The sequence below is a fragment of the Chiloscyllium plagiosum genome, unplaced genomic scaffold, assembly GCF_037043375.1.
Source record: "Chiloscyllium plagiosum isolate Xiang-an unplaced genomic scaffold, Cpla_swu_hap1 HiC_scaffold_10, whole genome shotgun sequence".
Classification (NCBI taxonomy): domain Eukaryota; kingdom Metazoa; phylum Chordata; class Chondrichthyes; order Orectolobiformes; family Hemiscylliidae; genus Chiloscyllium; species Chiloscyllium plagiosum.
In genome coordinates this window covers 34,532,055-34,557,386 of record NW_028270148.1, presented here as the reverse complement: position 1 = coordinate 34,557,386, position 25,332 = coordinate 34,532,055, and the positions used below count along the sequence as shown (strand labels likewise).

Below are 25,332 nucleotides of genomic sequence, written 5' to 3'. Positions count from 1 at the left end.
TATTTATTACAGTTATAAAGCTACCTTACAATTTAATTTGAAATGTAGTAATTCACGTGGTGCACACAGATCAATATGGTTAAATTCAGCATGTAACACCTTTCAGTGCCTAACCCACTTAAGACACAGATTGTATTTACATTTTAATACATATTTCCTGATATATACATCCAAGATATTTTACAGCAGTTCCAGTCCCTTGACATATAATGGCAAGAACCTAAGCCTTGACTGTTCACCTTTTGTTTGATTCAAAGCTTCATTAAGCTTCAGTGCAACACATACCTGGATAAACGTAACTCCAACTACAGTCAAGAAGCTTTCACAGCGAAGCAGCCTGCTTGATTGGCACCTCAATCCCCTCCTGTAACATTCAATCTCTTTAGCACTGATGTGCAGTGACAACAATGTGTATCATTTCAAAGAGGCACCTGCAATAACTCACCAACTCATTCTTCCGCAGCACCTTCTAGATCTTGAACTCTGCCATCAAGAAGAACAAAGGCAGTAGATGCGTGGAAACTTCTATTTGCAGGTTCCCCTCCAAGTCACACACCATCCTGTCTTGAGTCAGTGTGGAGTTTGCACATTCTCCCCGTTTCTGCGTGGGTTTTCTCCGGGCGCCCTGCGTCGGTTTCCTCCCACAGTGCAAAGATGTGCAGGTCAGGTGAATTGGCCATGCTAAACTGCCCAGAGTGTTAGGTGCATTAGTCAGAGGGAAATGGGTCTGGCTGGGTTACTGTTTGGAGGGTCGCTGTGGGCTTGTTGGGCCGAAGGGCCTATTTCCACACTGTAGGGAACCTAATCTAATCTAGGAATGAAGTGATCCAAGAAGGCAGTTCACCACCGTTTTCTCCAGAGTAATTATTGATAGGCAATAAACACCGGCATAGCCAGCAATTTCTTCATCCCACGAACGAAGAAAACAGATCCCTCAGTTCTGGTGCTGGACCCTAAGCTAGAGTTGGGAGACAAGTGTAGACCCAAACCCTTTGTCTGGTTGAGCTTCACTAACTCAAGACAACCAAGAATCAAACATGAAAGCTTCTGGTCCACCTGGGTTAGTACAAGACACAATATACTTATCACTTTGTTCAAGTTGCTGAAGATTACAATTCTGCAGTTACTAACGAAGGATAGAAAATAGCAGCCAATCAGAATACACATACAACAGCAAAGTAATTACTGTTCAGTGGTAAAAAGTCAAGCATTTTCTTTTGCTTCATAGTTTTGTTTCATCTGAAACAAATCAGTTAAATGTGTCTTGGTATCTTATTGAGAATGCCCAATTCCACTTCTGTCTGAGCATCTATCTATGATTCATCATCCCTGCCTCAACCCATCAGATATATTCATACATACTTCAGTCACTCCCAGATTCACTGTTCTTCTAGCTGGTCGTATGTGACATGAGCTGCACATCTCATGCAGATGCATAACATTTGAGTAACCATTATGGATAAATTATATCCGATGATTCATTTATACTTGTTCTCTGTGATCCAATAAACAGCACATCACTTGCAATTCCTAAAACTATATGAAAGTATATAAGTGAAATGTCGCTTAATAACAACTCAGAGTTATGCCTTCCAATTAAAGTAAGTCTGGCACATGGCAGCAAGTATTTTTTTAAATGACTTTCATTGTTTTGTTGTATCTCAAGGACCCATGGTGTTTTTTGTTTAATTATGCAAAAAAACTAAACTGCTTACACAGGAGGTGCTCATTGACCCAGGTTCTCAAAATCCATGATGTATATGGTCTCTGAAAGTGAAGGTAGCATTGAAACACTGTTCCTTTACAATGAAGCTTGATCAAAAGTTATATTGAGTATAGGTGTTGATATGTCTCACAGCAAAAAAAAAGTGAAGTTGATTCCATGTAATCAGACTGGGCAGTGAGTGATGACCGATAAAATAGAGCAGATAACGATAAGATTTTCTCAATACTGCTGTCCTGCTCACAAACATTAACTTTTCCAGAATCATCCTGGAATGCAAAAGTAATACTGCCTCAATTACTTCTCCTCATTTGCACTCGCTAACTGAGTCAAATTTATCTAAGTTGTCCCATGCCCGAGATCAAAACTCACCTCTTTCTCAATGCACTCTCCTATTTCCCCTTAGATCCTCAACAAGATTATGTATAACACCCACTTCCTGTTCTGTTGACTCTATTCCCACTAAAATGTGAACACTCAAATTGTCTTCTTCAAATTCTGTCCGACTCTATTTTAATTCTGCTGTTACAATTTCTTCCAAAATAAAATCAATCCTTAAGATCATTGTCCTTACAAATTGCTACTTCTTCTCAAATCTCCCTTTCCTTTCCAAAATCCTTGAATATGTTTTCCCCTCCCAAATCTGCACATCTTTCCTAGAACTCCATTTTTGAATCCCTCTCAATAGGCTTTTTCCCTTGTCACAGAACTAAAATAGCTCTTCTCAAAGTCACAAATTACATCACGCGATTGTGACAAATGCAAAGTATCCTTTATCGTCCTTCTTGACCTGTCTATAAATTCTAATTTGGTTTACCACAGCAACTTTTATGCTCCTTTATTTCCAGTTGAATGGGCCTACACTCACCTGATTTCATTCCTGTATATCAAATTAGAGTCAGAATATAATCTTCATTTTTGTTCTCTTCTTGCTCCCATCCCATTACATCTGACGTCCCTTTAGGATCTATCTTTGGTCCCTCATATTTCTCATGTATGTTCTGCCCCTCAGCGATATCATCTGAAATATGTTTTCACATGTGTGCTCATGACACCCAGCTCCATCTCACCACCCATGTCTCTCCTCCACCATTGTGAAATTATCAGATGCTTGTCTCATGTCCAGTATAAAATGAGTCGGCAGGCATTCCTTAAATTAAATATTTTTTAAATCTGTAGGTATTATGTTCATCCCCTGGTTAAAACACTGTTCCGTAGATACCAACTCTATCCCTCTCCCTGGTAATTGTCTGAGGCTGCAGCTGACTGTTCAAAATGTTGGGGTCATATTTATTTCTGAGATGAGTCACGAACTACAAGTCACTATTGTCACTAAAATCACCAACTTTCACCTTGCTAATATTTTTCAATCATGCTCTTGCTTCACACCATCTGAAGCTGAATGTTCAACTATGTCTTTGTTACCTCTGGATTTGACCATTTCAACACATATTAAGTCAACCTTCACTTCCTACCCTGAGTAAACTTGAAGTTATCAAAATTCTCCTTACTTCTGCGAATCCTTTTCATAAGTCATCCCTGTGTTCATTGACCTACATTGGCTCCCATTTAAGCAGCACCTCAACTTTGGAATTGTATTCCCTGTTTTCAAATCCCTCAATAGCATTCCTATTTCCTGTCTCTGTGACTTCCTTCCATTCTACAATTCACTATGATATCTGCCTTCATGTAATTCTGGTTTCTTGAGCATCCCATTTTAATTGTTTCACCATTGCTGGATGTGCCTGATTTTCTAAGATCCATTATTTGTCCCTAAACTGCTCAGTTTGTTTTCTTTTATTTCAGACATTTTTTAAAGATGTATCTGTTTGACCACATACCCAATGTTGCTTTATATGTCCTGATGACTATGCTTTCAGAACAATCCTTTGAAGCACATTGCAGCATTTTATTATGGTATAATTTCAAAACTCTCACCATTGCTTTAAAATTCTTCCTTGATCTCACTGCTCCAGATACCAGAAATACATGTTTCTAGCCCCACAACCATCCAAGATATGTGCACTCATCTAATTTTGGTCATTTGAGTTATCACAATTTGAATCCCTCCACCATGGGTGCCTGTTCTTTCAGGCGCTGATATCCTAAGCCCTGGAATTCCCTCAATAAATGTCTTTGTTTTACGACGTTGCTTTCCACCTTTAAGATTCTGCATTAACGAGTTTTGAGAAGATTTGTAGCTCCCTAAGAAAAAGAACAGGAAGTGACTTCACCACAGGAAATGATATCACCAATCCAAAGAAACCCAAACATATAAATAGAAAGCGGGTATTTTCAGCATTGTTTCGCATGAGGCCCACTGAAAATGTTACCTAGTAAGGTAACGAAACATCTGGAAATGAACCTCCAAGCTCAGTGAGCAAACCTACATCCAAATTCTGCATTAAATCTACCTCTTTGAACAAGATCTTTGGCCATCACATTTTCTATATGGCTCAATGTCATATGTTGTTCTGTCCTGTTCCTGTCGAATGCCATGGAATGTTTTATTATGTTAAATGTGCTGCATAAAAATGCATTGTTATTGCTAGTAGTTCTATATCAGTGTTTTTCAACCAAGGTTTCCACAAACCCAATGGTCCCCAAGGATCCCAAAAGAGTTCGGCAAATTATTCAACTCATTTGAAAATAGTGCCAGATTATTAAACATATATGATCAAATGAAAACTAACTATTTATTCCATCATTCAATAGTGTTTTATTTTATTTTCATTTTTGGGTTGTAATTTATATGTAGCTGGGAAGAGAAAAGAAAGTGGATAAGTTGTTGTTGTCCTAGCAATCACACCAAGAACGTTGTTTTTTTGAGTTAATTAAGTTCAATACGAGGATATAGAATACTGGGGAAATGAAAAGACAGTAATGGACAGCACTGGCTGAAGGCCATATGTTCACCTCTACCCCAACAGAAGAGATACCCAGAGTCTGAGTTAGGTTTGGAATTGTGACTTTGAGGAAACAAGAGAAATGACATTGGGAGCCTATTCAAATGGTGTTGATGACAGATAATACTTATCATTTGACTGAAAGGATGTGGAACAACTCAAACCCATCTGATTGAAGGGACAGAATGTGAGTGTAAAACACAAAGTCAAGAAAACCCCAAGGTACGGAAGGCAAACTTTGTATCAACACTGGAGGAAATCTGTAAGAGTGCTGGAAAGTAGGAAGGAACATAAAACTCACTTCCAGTTTCTTAAGGAAATTCGAAATATGCAACACAGTGCTGGCCTAGCCAGCGATACACACAATCTGCAAAACAATAAATTTTGAAAAGGTTCTGGCTTTTAGAAAAATGTGCAATGAGTGTAGAAAAACAAAACAATCATTTTGCAGCAAAGTGATGTGGAAAACAATGCTTGAACACAGACAGATCATCAGATGAAGAACTCAGAACAAAAGAAGTCTTGACCATCGGTGAGGTCAGATCTATTGGCTGGATGTAGCAATTACATGGACTCATCAATATCTGAATCTGGATTAGTCGTGCTGGAAGAGCACAGCAGTTCAGGCAGCATCCAAGGAACTTTGAAATCGACGTTTCGGGCAAAAGCCCTTCATCAGGAGTAAAGGCAGTGAGCCTGAAGTGTGGAGAGATAAGCTAGAGGAGGGTGGGGGTGGGGAGAAAGTAGCATAGAGTACAATGGGTGATTGGGGGAGGGGATGAAGGTGATAGGTCAGGGAGGAGAGGGTAGAGTGGATAGGTGGAAAAGGAGATAGGCAGGTAGGACAAGTCCGAACAAGTCATGGGGACAGTGCTGAGCTGGAAGTTTAGAACTAGGGTGAGGTGGGGGAAGGGGAAATGAGGAAACTGTTGAAGTCCACATTGATGCCCTGGGGTTGAAGTGTTCCGAGGCGGAAGATGAGGCGTTCTTCCTCCAGGCGTCTGGTGGTGAGGTAGTGGCGGTGAAGGAGGCCCAGGACCTCCATGTCCTCGGCAGAGTGGGAGCGGGAGTTGAAATGTTGGGCCACAGGGCGGTGTGGTTGATTGGTGTGGGTGTCCCGGAGATGTTCCCTAAAGTGCTCTGCTAGGAGGCGCCCAGTCTCCCCAATGTAGAGGAGACCGCATCGGGAGCAACGGATACAATAAATGATATTAGTGGATGTGCAGGTAAAACTTTGATGGATGTGGAGCCTAAAGGAGCCTTGGATGGAGGTGAGGAAGGAGATGTGGGCACAGGTTTTACAGTTCCTGCGGTGGCAGGGGAAAGTGCCAGGATGGGAGGGTGGGGTAGGGGGGGCGTGGACCTGACCAGGTAGTCACGGAGGGAACGGTCTTTACAGAAGGCAGAAAGGGGTGGGGAGGGAAATATATCCCTGGTGGTGGGGTTGGTTTGGAGGTGGCGGAAATGTCAGCGGATGATTTGGTTTATGCGAAGGTTGGTAGGGTGGAAGGTGAGCACCAGGGGCGTTCTGTCCTTGTTACGGTTGGAGGGGTGGGGTCTGAGGGCGGAGGTGCGGGATGTGGATGAGATGCATTGGAGGGCATCTTTAACCACGTGGGAAGGGAAATTGCAGTCTCTAAAGAAGGAGGCATCTGGTGTGTTCTGTGGTGGAACTGGTTCTCCTGGGAGCAGATCTGGCGGAGGCGGAGGAATTGGGAATACGGGATGGCATTATTGCAAGAGGTAGGGTGGGAAGAGGTGTAATCCAGGTAGCTGTGGGAGTTGGTTGGTTTGTAAAAAATGTCAGTGTCAAGTCGGTCGTCATTAATGGAGATGGAGAGGTCCAGGAAGGGGAGGGAGGTGTTAGAGATGGTCCAGGTAAATTTACCTCTGTGACTACCTGGTCAGGTCCATACCCCCCTACAACTCACCCTCCCAGCCTGGCACTTTCCCCTGCCACCACAGAAACTGTAAAACCTGCGCCCACACCTCCTCCCTCACCTCTATCCAAAGCCCTAAAGGAGCCTTCCACATTCATCAAAGTTTTACTTGCACATCCACTAATATCATTTATTGTATCCGTTGCTCCCGATGTGGTCTCCTCTACATTGGGGAGACTGAGCGCCTCCTAGCAGAGTGCTTTAGGGAACTTCTCCGGGACACCCGCACCAATCAACCACACCGCCCCGTGGCCCAACATTTCAACTCCGCCTCCCACTCTGCCGAGGACATGGAGGTCCTGGGCCTCTTTCACCGCCGCTCCCTCACCACCAGACGCCTGGAGGAAGAACGCCTCATCTTCCGCCTCAGAACACTTCAACCCCAGGGCATCAATGTGGACTTCAACAGTTTCCTCATTTCCCCTTCCCCCACCTCACCCTAGTTCTAAACTTCCAGCTCAGCACTGTCCCCATGACTTGTCCGGACTTGTCCTACCTGTCAATCTCCTTTTCCACCTATTCACTCCACCCTCTCCTCCCTGACCTATCACCTTCATCCCCTCCCCCACTCACCCATTGTACTCTATGCTACTTTCTCCCCACCCCCACCCTCCTCTAGCTTATCTCTCCACACTTCAGGCTCACTGCCTTTATTCCTGATGAAGGGCTTTTGCCCGAAACGTCGATTTCGAAGTTCCTTGGATGCTGCCTGAACTGCTGTGCACTTCCAGCACCACTAATCCAGAATCTGGTTTCCAGCATCTGCAGTCATTGTTTTTACCTCATCAATATCTGAGTAAGTTTCTCTGCTTTCTGGTAGATGCAAGACAGCTGCTCTGATATTTAACATTGATTGTTACAAACATAGAATCATACAAAATAAAGGTAGAAGTAGAAGTAGGCCATTCTGCCGAATGAATTTGCTCCATCATTCAAACAGATCATGATGATAATCTACCTACATGCTGTTTTTCCCACCATCATTAGTATCCTGAAATGTATTGATTTCTGACTCAATTTATGAGTGTCAGTGAACAAAGAGACTTTGGGCTGCAAGTTCTTAGTTTCTTGAAAGTGGAGTCACAGGTAGATGGATAGTGAAGAAGGCATTTGATATGCTAGCCTTTATTGATCAGTGCATTGAGTACAGGAGTTGGGAGGTCATATTGCAGCTGGACATTCGCTGGGCCACTTTTGGAATACTGTGGCCAGAATTGTTATAGGAAGGATGTTGTGAAACTTGAAATGATTCAGAAAAGATTTACAAGGATGTTGTCAGGGTTGGAAGGTTACAGCTGTAGGGAAAGGCTGAATAGGCTGTTTTCCCTGGAGAGTTGGAGGCTAAGCGATGACCTTATAGAGGTTTATAACATCAAGGGGGTGCATGGATAGGGTAAATAGAGAAAGTCTTTTCCCTGGGGTGGGGAAGTCCAAAACTAGAGGGCATAGATTTAGGGTGAGAGGGGAAAGATTCAAAAGGGACCTGAGGGGTAACTTTTCCATGCAGAGGGTGGAGCATGTATGGAACGTGCTGCCAGAGGAAGTGGTGGAGGCTGTACAATTACAACATTTAAAAGACATTTGGATGGGTATATGAATAGGAAGAGTTTATAGGGATATGGGCCAAATGCTGGCATATGTTCCAAATTATCTTAGGGTATCTGGACAGCATGCACGAGTTGGACTGAAGTTTCCATGCTGTACAACTCTATGACTCTATAACTCTATGTGTTCATGGAATCTGGGTGTCACTGGCCAGTCCAATTTTTATTGTTCATCCATAACTGCTCTGTGGTTAAATGCTTTCCAGAACCTCTGGACTCCATGTGGTGCAGGTATATACAGTTAGGAAGGACATTCCAGGATTTTAAGCCAATGACAATGAAGGAAAAATAATACTGTTCCAGTTCTAGATTGTGTAAAGCTTAGAAAGAGAGACTTACAGGTGGTGATATTCTCATTGCTCTGTTGCCTTTGTCCTTCTAGGTCCTGGGTTTGGAAAGTCCTGTCAAAAGAATCTCAGTGAGTTGTTGCAATGCATTTTGGAGACACTGCTACGACCTTTCCTTGGTGGGAGAGCATGTGAATGCTAAAGTCATCAGATGGGCTCAATCAATGTACGATCAATAGGGTCAAACTTTGTCCTGGATGGTATCTAGAGTGTTCTTGGAACTGCATTCATTCAGGCAAGTGAAAAATATTCCATCACACCCCTGAGCTGTGCTTTGTAAATTGTGGACAGTCTTTGAGAAGCCAGGAACTGAATTATTTGCCACAATATTCCCAGCCTCTTACTTATTCTTGTAGCGAAAGTATTTATGGTTGTCCTAGCTCAGTTTCTGGTCAGTGATCATCTGCAGGATGTTGGAAGTAGGAGACATCAGTGATGGTAATGCCAAGGAGACAGCCAATCAAATCAACGGTGGTACTAATGAGCCACTCTTAGACTCATAGACTCAGAGATGTACAGCACGGAAACAGACCCTTCGGTCCAACCCATCCATGCCGACCAGATATCCCAACCCAATCTAGTCCCACCTGCCAGCAACCGGCCCATATCTCTCCAAACCCTTCCTACTCATATACCAATCCAGATGCATTTTAAATGTTGCAATGGTACTAGCCTTCACCACTTCCTCTGTCAGCTCATTCCATACATGTACCACCCTGTGCATGAAAACGTTGCCCCTTAAGTCTCTTTTGTATCTTTTCCCTCTCACCCTAAACCTATGCCCTCTGGTTCTGGACTCCCCCACCCCAGGAAAAAGACTTTGTCTATTTATCCTATCTATGCCCCTCATGATTTTATAAACCTCTATAAGGTCACCCCTCAGACTCCGACCCTCCAGGGAAAGCAGCCTTAACCTATTCAACCTCTCCCTTTGGCTCAAATCCTCCAACCCTGGCAACATCCTTGTAAATCTTTTCTGAGTCTAACCCTGGTGAATGAGCTATTCTGGAAGCTTCCACGATTCTCTCCTTATCTTGGTAGTGATGGACTGCACCAGGAGAGGACGAGGGCGTTGACCCAGACCTGATCTCCACGCCGTGACCCGATGAGCCCTCTCGATCTTCAAACCTTTCATGCCAGCCTTGAAGTTAAGGAATTTCAGCAATCTGGTTGGGAATAATCAAATACCTGACCCAGAGTACATTCTGTGCCCTTGACACTCAGAATATCTTCCCAGCAATGTTTAACATTGAGGGTAAATTATCTAGTGTTCTTCGCAGATGTAACAAGTAAGGTGAATAATGGGGATCCTGGAGATGTTATAAGTCTGGATGTCCAGAAGACACTTGATAAAGTACCATACAAAAGGTTAATACACAAAGTAGGATCACATGGGTTTGGATAGAGAATTGGCTAACCAACAGAAAGCAGAGAGCTGGGAGTAAATGTTTTTTTTCTGGTTGGCAAGGTGTAGCTAGTTGGGTTCCACAGGGCTTTGTCCTCAGGCTCCAACTATTTTCATTCTATATTCATGACTTGAATGCAGGGATCACGGGTTAGAGGGGCTTAATTGTCTACTCCTGCTCCTAGAATTTATTTTCTTAACATAGAAGAAAAGATTTATCATCTCAAGCGGTGTGTGGAGAAATAATCATTAGAAGGTTTCTTTGCTCATGTTTAAACTGATAGCATAAGACTTGGGGAGGTGGTATTGTGGCATATTGCGATATTTGAATTCCTAAGTATCTGCAATGAAAAACCAGCCTAATGACATAAATATAACTATGTTGATTGTCGTAAAAAAGCCCATCTTATTCATTTATGTCCTTTATGGAAGGAAATCATTCATACTTACCTGGTCTTACTTTACCTGGCTACCAACTGACTTCAGATCCACAATAATGTGGTTGAGCCTTAACTCATAAAAACACTCAAGCAATAGAATTTAATAAATGCTGGCCCAGTCAGTGATAATCTCCTCCTAAATATGAATTTTAAAAAACACCCTTCCAACTCTATGCTACTGTGCTGCTACTTCTGATAGGTCTGACCAGTTGGTGGAACAGGATTTACTCAAAAATGTTACTGGTGGTGTCTGGGACATAGTCATACTAATAGAGTCCTACCTTGCAGACAATGGCAGGATGCTTTTTTACTAGTCTATGAAACAGTTCTCCCAGTTTTGGCACAAGCCCCCGTATGTTAGGAAGGCTGACTGAGCTTTGGATTCCATTGGTGTTTCTCGTACCCTTGGTTGTTGTGAGTCGTCTACCTTGTTTCATTCCTTCGGTTAGATTTTGTAGTGATTGAACACAACTAAGTGGTTGTTAGGCCATTTCAGATGATATTTAAGAATTAGCCACATTGCTGTGGGTCTGAAGTATTATACCAGGTGAGGATGGCAGATTTTCCTCCTAAGGACATGAATGAACCAGTTCGGTTTGTATGATAATTGATGATCTTTAGCTGGTCCCACCTGAGACTAGCTTTTATTTTCATATGTTTATTCACCAAATTCAAACTACACTGGCTGCTGTGGTGGAACTTGAATTCATGAAGAGTCTGGATCTCTGGATTACTAGTCCACTGATAATACTACTACCTCATTACCTCCCTGCCTCCCACACTCAATAATTCTGCACAACTGAGGTAGAGAATTCCAAATTCAACATTCCCTGAATGAGAAAATTCTTTATCATCTTAGTCTTAAGGCCTGCAGCTTATTCTGAGACTATGAGCCCTGATTCTAGATTCACCAGCCAAGGGGAATATCCGATCTGCATCTACACTGTAATGCCCCGTAATAATTTTGTAAAGTTTCAGTAAAATCACCTCTCATTCTGCAAAATGTTGGAGAATACTGACCCAGTTTCCTTAATCTCTCATGAGGAAATCCTGCAAGCCCAGGTATCCATCTGGTGAACCTTCAGTCTTCACATTTTGTGGCAGAATGTACTCCTTTTCCACCAGTCAAAGAGTCAGTCAGCAGCTCACCAACTTTAAATCTGGCTGCTCCTCAGCAATACTACACTGAGATTGGCTTTGAGTGGGAGTGAGATTTCCATTTCTCAACATCAGTCACTCCCTCCCTCAAGACCTGCCAAACAATCAGATTGGCGAGTAGCTCTTTTAGTTCCAACAGGACCAAAAACAAGTCGTGGCCACTGCTGAGGCTATACACAATCATGAAGAAGGCTTAAATCTCCTAGACTATAAAGGTAGTTAAGTTTATTTATTGTGTTCTGGGAAGAGATCAAAGACCTTAGTTTGGTGAGAAGGAGTTGGGAATCTCAGAGACCAGCTGAGCCCAAAGCGGGTATTAAACATTTTGTCTTACCACCCTAAAAGGGCACAGGCAATCCTCCAAAGTGGCACCCTTCTTTCCTTCCCATCTTTTAGCCCATATTGTTAAATTTGCATGTTAATTACCTTCCTTCCAGCTTCTCCAGCCAAACATATTATTACAGCTAAGGCAAACAGAGATCCATTAGTGACCATCACTTGGAAACTTGAGGTGCAGAGAACAACATATTAGCATGGATATAGGATTGGTTAGCAACCAGAAAAAAGAAAGGGGTAGAGATGGATTACTTTTTTGTCAGCAAGTGAAGAGCCATAGGGATCAGTCCCAGAGCCTCAGTTACTTACATATCGATGACTTGGAATAGAGGACTGATTGTATCGTTGCTAAGTTTGCTGATGATACAAAGGTAGATAGGTTTGGACGAAGGGACAAGGAGTCTACAAAGACCTTAATAAATAAATTGATACAGGAAGTGGACAAAAACTTGACAGACAGATTATAAAATGGGGAAATGTGAATTTGTCTATTTTGGTAGGAATAATTAAAAAATAAGGTATGTTATTTAGAGAGATTGCAGAATGTTACAGTATAGATTAATTTGGGTGTCATGGTACATGTAACAATGAAAAGCTAGTATGTAGATACAGCAAATGAATAGGAAGACAAATGAAAAGTTCATTGTAAGGGGATAGGAATATAAAAGGAAGAAAACCTTACTCATATTTTGTGGGATATTGGTGAAAGCACATCGAGAGTTCTGTGCAGTTTTGATCTCCTTGTTTGCATTGTTTTGGAACTTTTGAAAAAAAGTCAACACAACGGCAGTTTTGAAAGGGAGAAGAACAGACAAAGGAAGCACACAGTGAGGTCAGTGCAGGAGAGAGAGTGCGTCTGGGAAAATTAACAAACAGTGAAATTCACAACTGATCTTGGAGGAACTGTTGGGTGAAGTTCACAGCACAGAAGCAGATAAGTGTATTGTTGTTTTAAGTGTGACCTACAGAAAGTCTGCAGTAGTGAGTAGAGTGGGTTCTTTCTTGATTATATGTTTTTGGAGCTATGTCTCTTGATTAAACTTAAAATATAAGCCATAACTATTAACTTAACCTGGGGCAGTGTTTGTGGAGGAATAAGACGGTGTTAATTTCTGGGTCTGTAGATTGTGAAGAAGCAAAAATGGCCTTTAGTAGAGTGAAATGTGCTTCTTGTCAGATGTGGGAGTTTAAAGAGAGTTTAAGGATTACAGCGGATTACTTCTGCCATAAATGTTATTGGTTGTGAATCTTAACAGATCGAATGGATTGGTTGGAGAGACAGTAAGAAGCAATGAGGAAGTTGCAACAACAACATAATGTGATAGATGGCAGTTATAGGAAGGGGGGAAGTCTCAGATGCAGTCAAATAGATGGGTTAACTCCAGGAAAGGTAAGAGAGGTAGGCAGCTAGTGCAGGAGTCTTTTGTGGCTATACCCATTTCGAATAAGTATGCTGTTTTGGAAAATGTGGGGGGGGGGGGGGGAATGGATTCTCAGGGGAACGTAGCACGAACAGCCAAGTTTCTGATATTGAGATTGGCTCTAAGGCAACGAGGGGTACATCGCATTCCAAGAGATCAATTGTGTTAGGGGACTGTCTAGTCCGAGGTATAGACAGACATTTCTGTGGCCATCAGCGAACAAACAGAATGGTGTGTTGCTTCCCTGATGCCAGGATCAAGGATGTCTCAGAGAGGGTGCAGAATGTTCTCACGGGGGAAGACGGGCCAGCAGGAGGTCATTGTCCACATTGGAACCAACAACATAGGAAAGGAAAAGTTTGAGAGTCTGAAGGGAGATTACAGAGAGTTAGGCAGGAATTTAAAAAGGAGGCCCTCGAGAGTGGTAATATCTGGATTACTCCTGGGTGTTATGAGCTAGTGAGGGCAGGAATAGGAGGATAGAGCAGATGAATGCATGGCTGAGGAGCTGGTGTATGGAAGAAGGATTCACATTTTTGGATTATTGGAATCTCTTTTGGGGTAGAAGTGACCTGTACAAGAAGGACAGATTGCACCTAAATTGGAAAGGGACTAATATACTGGCAGGGAAATTTGCTGGAGCTGCTTGGGAGGATTTAAACTAGTAAGGTGGGGGGATGGGACCCAATGCGATAGTGAGGAAAGAGATCAATCTGAGACGGGTACAATTGAGAACAGAAGTGAGTCAAACGGTCAGGGCAGGCAGGGACAAGGTAGGACTAATAAATTAAACTGCATTTATTTCAATGCAAGGGGCCGAACATGGAAGGCAGATGATCTCAGGGCATGGTTAAGATATGGGACTGGGATATCATAGCAGTTACAGTAACATGGCTCAGGGATGGGCAGGACTGGAAGCTTAATGTTCCAGGATACAAATGCTACAGGAAGGTTAGAAAGGGAGGCAAGAGAGAAGGGGGAGCGGCATTTTTGATAAGGGACAGCATTACAGAGGTGTCAGTGGGGAGCACTTTGGGGCAAGCGACCATGATCCGAAATTCTAGATTTAAAATAGTGATGGAAAAGGATAGACCAGATCTAAAAGTTGAAGTTCTAAATTGGAGAAAGGCCAATTTTGATGGTATTAGGCAAGAACTTTCGAAAGTTGATTGGGGCAGATGTTCGCAGGTAAAGGGATGGCTGGAAAATGGGAAGGCTTCAGAAATGAGATAACGAGAATCCAGAGAAAGTATATTCCTGTTAGGGTGAAAGGAAAGGCTGGTAGGTATAGGGAATGTTGGATGACTAAAGAAATTGAGGGTTTGGTTAAGTAAAGGAAGAAAGCATATGTAAGGTATAGACAGGATAGATCAAGTGAATCCTTAGAAAAGTATAAAGGCAGTAGGAGTATACTTAAGAGGGAAATCAGGAGGGCAAAAAGGGGACATGAGATAGCTTTGGCAAATAGAATTAAGGAGAATCCAAAGGGGTTTTACAAATACGTTAAGGACAAAAGGGTAAATAGGGAGAAAATAGGGCCCCTCAAAGATCAGCAAGGCAGCCTTTGTGTGGAGCCGCAGAAAATGTGGGAGATACTGAATGAGTATTTTGCATCATTATTTACTGTAGAAAAGGATATGGAAGCTATGGACTGTAGGGAAATATATGGTGACACCTTGCAAAATGTCCATATTACAGAGGAGGAAGTGCTGGATGTTGTGAAACGCATAAAAGTGGATAAGTCCCCAGGACCTGATCAGGTGTACCCTAGAACTCTGTGGGAAGCTAGAGAAGTGATCTCTGGGCATCTTGCTGAGATATCTGTATCATTGATAGTTACAGGTGAGGTGCCGGAGACTGGAGGTTGGCTAACATGGTGCCACTGTTTAAGAAGTGTGGTAGGGACAAACCAGGGAACTCTTGACCAGTGAGCCTGACCTCGGTGGTAGGCAAGTTGTTGGAGGGAATCCTGAGGGACAGAATGTACATGTATTTGGAAAGGCAAGGACTGATTAGGTATAGTCGACATGGCTTCGTGTGTGGGAAATCATGTCTCACAAACTTGATTGAGTTTTTTGAGAAAGTAACAAAGAGGATTGATGAGGGCAGAGCGGTAGATGTGATGTATATGGATTTCAGTAAGGCGTTCAACAAGGTTCCCCATGGGAGTCTGATTAGCAAGGTTAGATCTCATGGAATACAGGGAGAACTAGCCATTTGGATACAGAACTGGCTCAAAGGTAGAAGACAGAGGGTGGTTGTGGAATGTAGTTTTTCAGACTGCAGGCCTGTGACCAGTGGAGTGCCACAAGGATCGGTGCTGGGTCCTCTACTTTTTGTCATTTACTAAATGATTTGGATGCGAGAATAAGAGGTACAGTTAGTAAGTTTGCAGATGATACCAAAATTGGAGGTGTAGTGGACAGGGAAGAGGGTTATGTCAGATTACAACAGGATCTTGACCAGATGGGCCAATGGGCTGAGAAGTGGCAGATGGAGTTTAATTTAGATAAATGTGAGGTGCTGCATTTTAGGAAAGCAAATCTTAGCAGGACATATACACTTAATGGTAAGGTCCTAGGGAGTGTTGCTGAACAAAGAGACCATGGAGTGCAGGTTCGTAGGTCCTTGAAAGTGGAGTCGCAGGTAGATAGGATAGTGAAGAAGGTGTTTGGTCTGCTTTCGTTTATTGGTCAAAGTATTGAGTACAGGAGTTGGGAGGTCATGTTGCGGCTGTAGAGGATATTGGTTAGGCCACTGTTGGAATATTGCGTGCAATTCTGGTCTCCTTTCTACTGGAAAGATGTTGTGAAACTTGAAAGGGTTTACAAGGACGTTGCCAGGGTTGGAGGATTTGAGCTATAGGGAGAGGCTGAACAGGCTGGGGCTGTTTTCCCTGGATCGTCGGAGGCTGAGGGGTGACCTTATAGAGGTTTCCAAAATTATGAGGGGCATGGACATGGTAAATAGACAAAGTCTTTTCCCTGGGGTCGGGGAGTCCAGAACTAGAGGGCATGTTTAGGGTGAGAGGGGAAAGATATAAGAGAGACCTAAAGGGCAATGTATGTGTACAGGTGGTATACACAGAGGGTGGTATGTGTATGGAATGAGCTGCCAGAGGAAGTGGTAGAGGCTGGTACAATTGCAACATTTAAGAGGCATTTGGATGGGTATATGAATAGGAGGGGTTTGGAGGGATATGGGCCGGGTGCTGGCAGGTGGGACTAGATTGGGTTGGGATATCTGGTCGGCATGGAAGGGTTGGACCGAAGGGTCTGTTTTCATGCTGAACATCTCTATGACTCTATGACTCTAAGGAACCATACAATCACAAGAAATTGGAACAGGAGGAGGCAGTTCTTCCCCTTGAGCCACCTTTGCCATTCAATAGGATCACGGCTGATCCAGAACTCCTCATGTCTACTTTCTTGCTCTTTCTCCATTGGACATAAGAACAGAAGAATTAGGAGCAGGTGGAAGTAATTCATCTCTTCAAGCTTGCTCCACCATTTGACACAATTGTGACTGATCTCATTTCGGCTTCAACTCCACTTTCCTGCTGCTCTCCATTACTCTTCAATCCATTATGAATTAAATGTGTGTCTATCTCCTCCTTAAAGTTTACTCAATGCCTCAGCATCCACTGCACTCTGGGATAGTGAGTTCCATAGATTCATGATCATTTGAGGAGTAATTTCTCCTCTCCTCTGTTCTAAATCTGCTAGCCTTATCCTGAAACTGAGCTCTCATTTTAGATTGCCCAAAATGATGAAACTTCTTTTCTATATTTACTTTGTCAATTTCCTTTAGCGTCTTATATACCTTAATTATGTCTTTTCTTATTCTTCTGAACTCCAGACAGTATAAGCCCAAATTCATCAATCTCTCATTAGACAAATACCTCATCTCTGGAATCAATCTAATGAACCTTATCTGAACTGCCTCCAATGCAATTACTTTTCTCCTCAAGTGAGGGAAACAAATTGTACACAGTGCTCCAGGTCCAGTGTCACTAATGCCATGTACATTTGCAGCAATGTGTTATGCATGTCGCTATAGTCTTACCTGACATAGGGACTGCCTTTTATTGGAGAGAAGTGACTGGTGGTAATTTAACCTCAGGGCCACCAGACCTCGGGCGAGGGACGAGGTTGAGAAGGAGAGTCCTTCATCGTAACCTCAAACCAGTGATGGGAATTGAACCCATGCTGTTGACATCACACTATTTCGTTAGCCAACAATAGAGCCAACTGAGCTGAACCAACTCCCCACAGTTACAGCAATACTTCCGTATTCTTATACCCTATTGCTTTAGCAATGAATGCCAAACTTCCATCTTATCATCTGCTGTGCCTGCACAATTGTTTTCTGCAATTCATGGACTGGGACTCCCAGGTCTCTCTGCACTGAAGCACTCTGTAGTTTCTCTCCATTTAGGTAATAAGTTGCTTTCTTATTCCTCTGCCCAAAATGGATGACCACACAGTTTGCAGGTTGAACTTCATCTGTGAAATTTTAACCTGTTCACTGAACCAGTCTGTATCCATTTGTAAGTGTGTTATTGCTTCAAATGCAACTTGTTTTCCTGTATGCTTTTGTATCATCTGCAAAATTGACTGTAGTACTTTCTATTCTTGCATAGAAGTTATTAATATAGATTGCACATAGTTACTGCATGAAGACAAAACCCTGTGGCACTCCTCTAGTTACCATTTGCCATCCAGAAAATATATTTATCCCAATTCTCTACTTTCTGTTGGTTAGCCAATCCCCTATCCAAGCTAATATAATAACAAAGATGCTGAAGATCTGAATCAAAACCATAAGTTGCTGGAGAGAATCAGCAGGTCTGGCAGTATCTATGGTAATAAAGCAAAGGAAACATTTTCAATCCAATGACTCTTCGTCAGAAGTATTAGTAGCTGTTATGTTAGCCAAAATAGGGGAAGGAACCTTTAGCCCCTATTATCCTTGATTCAGCTTTTCTTCTATCCTTACCTTGTTTACCTATCCTTGTCATATTTTTCTCCCTCTCCAGGTTCCATCTTCACCTATTTGCTAACCTCTTCCTGACTGGGTACACCCTCAACTTTGAGCCTAAATATCAGTTTTTGCCAGCTCCCAACAGTTCTGATGAAGAGTCACCAAACTGAAAACATTAACTCTGCTTTCTTCCCATAGATGCTGCCAGACCTGCTGAATTTCGTCAGCAATTTCTGTTTTTATCTGTATGCAAGGTAATACATTACCCCAACACTACGTGAGCTTACCATGTGTATTAACCTTGTGTGTTTTTTACAATATGCCTTCTGGAAGTCCAGATATACAACTACATCTACAGGATGAAAGTGAGGACTACAGATGCTGGAGAATAAGGTCGCGAGTGTGGTGCTGGAAAAGCACAACAGGTGAGGCAGCATCCAAAGATCAGGAGAAGTGACGTTTCGGGCAACAGCCCTTACATCTACAGGATCCCCATTATCCATGTTGCTCGTATTATACTTGGAACATAATTGCACTCAAAGCAGTTCAGATCAGGTTAACTTGACTGATTCCTGCGGTGAGCTGAAGTGAGGTATACAAATTAAGACAGAGCTTTTAGTGACTGTTCACCGATGATAAATTAGATCAGAGGCATTGGAGAACAGTGAAATGCATTACTGTCTGTTAGAATCAATAGTTTGCAAGCTACAAAAGTGTACCTAGGAGATTTAAACTTAAGACTTTAACACTAAAAATAATCATAAGAATGTCCTAGCAGGTATATTGAGTAAAGCATGCTGACCAAATGTTTACACTTGGGATTTTACACCAGAGCTGATCATCTTGAACCATTTCTCATTGGATACTCAGACAGGCACTATTTAATCATGATGTACTGTACGACCTAGTTCAGAAGTAAATGTGGGTTATTATTTGGCAAGGCTGACTTCAAATCAAGTCAGAGAATCCTAGTCATAGTAAATCCATTTTTTACTATGACTTCAACTATTGAATTAACTGTACAAATATTTGATATTCAAAGAACATTAACTCCTTTGATGAGTTGTAATGTAAAAGAATTAATGGTCAGAATTTTACGTGGATCTGAGAAACTGAGCTACAGTGAGATTTATAGCAGAAGCAGGCAGAAAGTCCAATGAGGCTGATCTCAATGATGGGAGCAGCTCACTCCGTATTTTATGCTTTAGGTGAATTCATATAGCATTAAGTTGCCAATTATGGGGGATTTTTGTTTGTTCAATGCCTTGTTGACGACCTAACTTGCCACATTAATATTTGACTTCCTATCTTACCAAGGCCACCAAACACACTAGATGTTGAGAAACTATGATATGGAAACCATAGGAGGCAGCTGGTGGATTCAGCTCATTGCTTGCTCCAATCAACCTCCTTGTTGGGTACCAGGAGACAACACCTCAGGGCATACCTCGTGAACACCAGCCACTCAAAGCACACACACATGGACATTGGAATCCAATATGTATCAGCTTCTAAGATCCCTCATGATGTGGAACAGCCGGTACTGGTGTCCAACATTTAACCTGACACAGGAGCATTGCTCTAAAAGCTTGTGATTTCAACTAAAGTTGTTGGACCAAAAGCTGGTGTCATGTGATTTTTAAAACTAAGATCCTCATGGTGCATCTCCGATCCACACACTGGACACTTCTACATTTTAATGTTGCACCTGAGGGTACACTGATAACTATTGTGATGCTGCAGAATGGACAATGTGGGCTCAGGAACCCAGCTCATTGGACATGGTTGATCAATGGCTTGGGGTGGTCAGGGTCACGATGTTGTCCACATAATGGATGAGGAGGAGAATATCAGGCGGCCCACCAACTGTCTTGACTCTTTATACCCCATATGGTGTTGTGTTCCGCCTGGACTGAGAGAGTGACAGGTGTAAGGGAGACGAAAGTGATTGGTGCAGTTATTACATTCACTGCGGGTGGGAGGGTGTCCTGAGTGAGTGAGTAGACAACTCAGAGGGCACACAAGGTTAATGGTGTTGGAGATTGAGGTGGGTGACCACAAGTGAAGGAAGATGTTGCAGGGAATAATGAGAGTGGCAGAGCATGAGGCTTGGTGGGAGATGAGTACAGTAGCAGAGAATGAGTGAGCTTGAGGTTTCAGAGAGAAGATGGTGGCACTTACTTTGGTGAGTAGAGAATGTCATTGACTTCCTACCTACATTGCTGTGCATTCCTCCAGATGACTGAGACTACTTGAAGCTGGATGGCAAGCTCAAATCAGGCTGGTATGGTCTGCTCGTCCAGGGTGAAGAGGAAATGTTTCTGTACCACCCTATTCAGCAAAATCATAATGTCCCTACCCTCACAGTAGTGCTCAGATTTCCCCTGTGTGCCATGTGTGGGGTAAATGTCAGGAACTGCGTAGGGCAGCTTGGGATTGACAGTGCTTGTTTGGGTAAACAGCAGGCTTTTAAAGATGCTGCAGAACAAGGGATGTCAGTGAATTCCAAGCCATCTGCTGAGTGATGAGTTGTTCTTCGACATGAGGAATGTCGTGGGGCAGTGTAGGTAAACTACAGGTTGAATGTAACTCAACATTTAAACCAGACCCTCATTCTTCGTTTAAAAATCACATGACACCAGGTTATAGTCCAACAAACTCTCATTCCCTTTCTAAGTTTTATAAGTTTTCTCATTGCAGCAGACTCATAGTGAGAAATGTTTTCTGATACTGGGAAAATGTTTGCAGGGAATGATCTGTTACTACAGTGAACTCATAGTGAGAAATGTTTTCTGATACTGGGAAAATGTTTGCAGGGAATGATCTGTTACTACAGTGAACTTAGGGGCCAGTTAGGTGAGTTGACTGGATAACAGGTTTGCAATGTAGAGTAATGTCAACAGCACAGGCTCAATTCCTGCACTGCCTGAGATTACTATGAAGGATGCTTCTTCTCAACCTCTCATCTTGACTGAGGCATGGCGATCCTCAGGTTAAACCAACACCAGTCATCTCTTAAGTAATCGAATAGCCCTTTGGTCCAGTAGACCAGGACAACTTAATAATAAATCTATTAGCTCGACCTAATTATGCTGTCATTCGTTACTGTGTAAAAACATTTTCCCTCAGAAGAACCTCAAAGGTAATAATCTCCAGACGACTCTTAATGCTACTTACTCATGAGTGGCAAGAATTTTGTTGATGAATATGTACTTCAGAGATGGTGCAGGAAGGAGGGCTTTAGATTCTGGGCTGTTGGAACTGGTCTTTGGAACATTTATAATCCCTACATAGAGCTCTGGGACTAACGTAATCCTGAAGAGTTTGCTTTGAGTTTTAAAGGAAGATTTAAGTTGTTTTGGCAGGAAGATGTGAACCTGAATGTCAATTCAAAAGCTAACCTGGAAAGCAAGAAATTAAGTAAACATATATAGAATGTGAAAATGTGAAGTATTCAGTGGTTAATGGTATATAATTCAACACAAGGAATAATGTAGATTAACTGAAGGTAAAGATACCCACTTGGAAGTCGAGAGTGTGTTGCTGGAAAAGCACAGCAGATCAAGCAGCATCCAAGGAGCAGGAGAATCAACATTTCGGGCATAGCCCTTCATTCCGGATGAATGGCTCTTTACCATTCCTGGTACAGGGTTTTCATATGAAATAGAAATGGATACAAAAAAAGGAGATTACACTATTGATTAAAGAAGCTGTTATGATTCTGAAGTATAATCAACAAATGAGTCCATATGAATTGAATTGAAGAAAGTTAAAGAAGCAACCATATTGTTATGAGTACACTGTAGTCCCCATACAGTCAGAAGATTGAGATCAAACATATTGGCAAATTTCTGAAACGTGCAGAAACAATAAATAATTATAGGGAATTTCAACAACCCAATTATTAACTGGGGTAGCATAAGAAATTATAGAGGGAACAAGTTCTTAAAATAACATCAGAAGAACTTTTTTGACTAGTCAGTCATTCATAAGTCAAAGAGATTCAATTCTAGATTTAGGTTTCAGGATTGAAACTGGAACAGCATTTTAGTGGCGATCATAATCAAGCTCGATTTAACACAGTCATTAAAAAGGACACAGACTGGCCAAGAGACAAAATTCTCAATTGGGAAAGTCCAATTTTACCAAGCTGAGATGTGATTAGCAAAAACAGACTATAAGATACTAGAAGGCAAATCAGGGTCAAAGGAATGGGGGACATTTAAGGAGGAGACAGTGACAGTTCAGCACAAACATTTTCCGACAAAGAGAATTTATGAGACTTGCAAAAACTGAATTCCCTGGATGTCAAGGAGCATATAGTACCTCATAAGGCAAATAAAAGGAGCTTCTATCAGATACAGAGAGCTTAATGCTGCAGAAACCCAAGAGGAGTATTGAAACTTCAGGGGGTGAAATAACAAAGTAAATTAAGAAAGCAAAGAGAGGGTATCAAAAAAAATTGGCAAGTGGAATCAAGTGAAACCTAAAGATATCTTATAAATATGTTGGAGCAAGAGTGTAACAAAGGAAATAACTTGCCTATTAGAGATAATACTGGTTCTTACCTGTGGAGGTAGATGGCATAGGTAAGCTCCTGAATTTGGCACTTTTTTTAACAAAAGGAGAGAAGCAATTCCTTTAGTGCAGCTAACAAGGAGGAGCATCAAACATTGATTGGGATAACATTGTGAAAAGCAAAACCTAAGTGTTTTGAAATCTTTAAATGTAGGTTAATCACTAGGTGAAGATGTTATGTACCTTAGGTAGTTAAGAGAAGCAAAGGAATAAATAATAGACTTGATGTCCATGATTTTCTAATCCTCTCTTGTCAGCTGCAGCTGGATGTCAGAAAGCTGGGGAACCAATGACACTGTACTATAGTTTAATGAGGGATAGAGTCAATAATGACATTGCAGTCAAGCTTACCTTGGTGATGAGCAAATTCCTGTAAAAAGGTCTGAAGTGCTGTGTTAATTGTCACTTTAGAAGTTCTGATGAATAAATATAGTCAGCATGAAAGTTAAGGAAAGATCCCATCTGACAAATCTGAATTTTTTTGAGGAATGTACAAACAGCTGATGGATTTATACATATAATTTTTAATTTTAGTTGCTGAAACTTGGATTTCTGGAATTGGTGAGCAACTGGTGGGTTTTGCTGTGTGTCTGAAGTTAATAATTAACTTGTAAGTATTTCTGTAACTATGGTGACCCCATTAAAAAAACACTTTATGAATCCTAGCTATAGAGTGGATGGGTTTTGTGCATGAATGGGCTTTTGTTTACTTTGAATTATTTGTGACCCAACAAGGCAAATAATGGGGCTTCAAAAAGTTTGTTGGAGAGTTCTGGAACCTAGTTTTGTTTAAGTTTAGGACACGCAACCTTGGCTGAGTGAGATAAACTTTTAGTCTCACTTTTCATTTGAGGAAGTGTTTAGTCCTGGGAAGACCTTGGAACAAGTCAACTGTGCAGGCTAGTGCTCCTAAGCAGAGTAGGACTTAGCGGGTTTGGAATTTAATGTGAGAGTTAGTGCTTGTTGCAGATCTGATAAAAGCCTGAAGTGGTTACTTAAGCAAAGAGCTGTGAAGTTCAAGGATAACTCACTCATTTACAGTTTAAAAATATTCCAAGTGACTTAAATCTTCAAGGTGTTAGATACAAGGATGTTGGTCTGAATTTTACAAGAATGATGTTTTTGTACTGTAGCAGGAGGGTATTTTAAGAACTGTACAAGGGATATTTTATGTACCATACAAAAGCTGTTTTGTTTCTTTAACTTATAAATGAATGTTTTCAGATTAATAGGATTATACTTTTACTGTATATTTAAAGTTTTGAATTTGGATTATAAATTGATACTTTGGATCATTCTATTTTATTTATTCCCTTTTTGTTGCTAAATCTGCAGTAATGCATGCTAATGTTTCAACAAGAGGCCACTTTGATAAAATCAAAACAAATTTAAAAATATGATCTATCAATCCTGTCTGGGATCTGACTTGTCTGCTAATAACATTTGTGGGTCATGACAAGAAGTAATAATGAAGATGAGTCAGCACAGCTGAATTGATGCAGATGACATGGATTTGACAAGGTCACACATGATCGACTATCAAGGGCAAAAGCCCTTAAGAGCCATGGCAAAAGTGGCAAATTAGTTACAAAATTAGCTCAGCAAAAAGAAGCAAAGTGTAATGATTAGCTGGTGTGATTGTAAGTGAAAAAGGCATTCCTCTGCATTCAGGACTACATGTGTTGATTTTCTTGGTACTTCTCAATTATTTAGATTTGAAGCAGGGTAACGCTATTAAAAAGTTTGCAGATGACATAAAAATTGGTCAAATGTTTTACCATCTGGAACAAAGGTATAGTTTGCAGCAAGGTATCAATAGATTCGGTATCAATAGATTGGTCAGATGGACAGAGAAAAGCATCAGGTGAAATTCGATCTGAAAAAGTGCTTTTGGTCTGGGATTTTGTCCGTGATGTGGAGGAGCCGGTTTTAGACTGGGGTATACAAAGTTAAAAATCACACAACACCAGGTTATAGTCCAATAAGTTTAATTGGAAGCACTAGCTTTCAGAGCACTGCTTCTTCATCAGGTGGTTGTGATGAAGGATCTGATTGTGGGATATAAATGAATTAATGTTATTTCTGCAACTATAAATTCTGATACAGAACAGGAATGAGAAAATATATATTCAGCAAAAAGAAAGGATATGTTAGCATGAGGCGTGATTACAGAACAATGGTGGATGTATGGGCAAACAGGAAGACATCTGTTTCCCCACTTACATGGAGACACAGGAACAAACCCTAATCAAAGAGGTCAAAGTGGCCTCTGGATAGAAATAGATGCTGATAGAAGAAAAGGTATGCCTAATCAATAACCTACGGTAGACTGACGTCAAACACCCTTATGGGAGTCAGAGATAAGAGTTTGTCACGGACAAGACAGGATAAACAGAAGTTGTGGGATAAGTCTTAAGGAAATGAGTGACGTAAGTGAAGCAGAGACAAATAGTAAAATGAGACAAAAATATGGGAATTTAAAATGTATAAA

At 41.6% G+C, this 25,332-nt stretch overlaps 1 protein-coding gene across 1 annotated transcript in view; it reads right to left on the bottom strand.

Annotated features, from left to right (window-relative positions):
* The window catches only part of ppm1ba (protein phosphatase, Mg2+/Mn2+ dependent, 1Ba), a 229,672-nt gene extending 207,775 nt beyond the window's left edge, over window positions 1-21,897 (bottom strand). The window contains exons 1-2 of the mRNA XM_087991269.1: window positions 21,786-21,897; window positions 8,513-8,574 (exon numbers count right to left, since the gene is read on the bottom strand). The gene's annotated coding sequence lies outside the window, so the exon portion shown is untranslated. The remainder of the gene's footprint in view (window positions 1-8,512; window positions 8,575-21,785) is intronic.
* Between the last annotated feature and the right edge of the window lie 3,435 nt (window positions 21,898-25,332).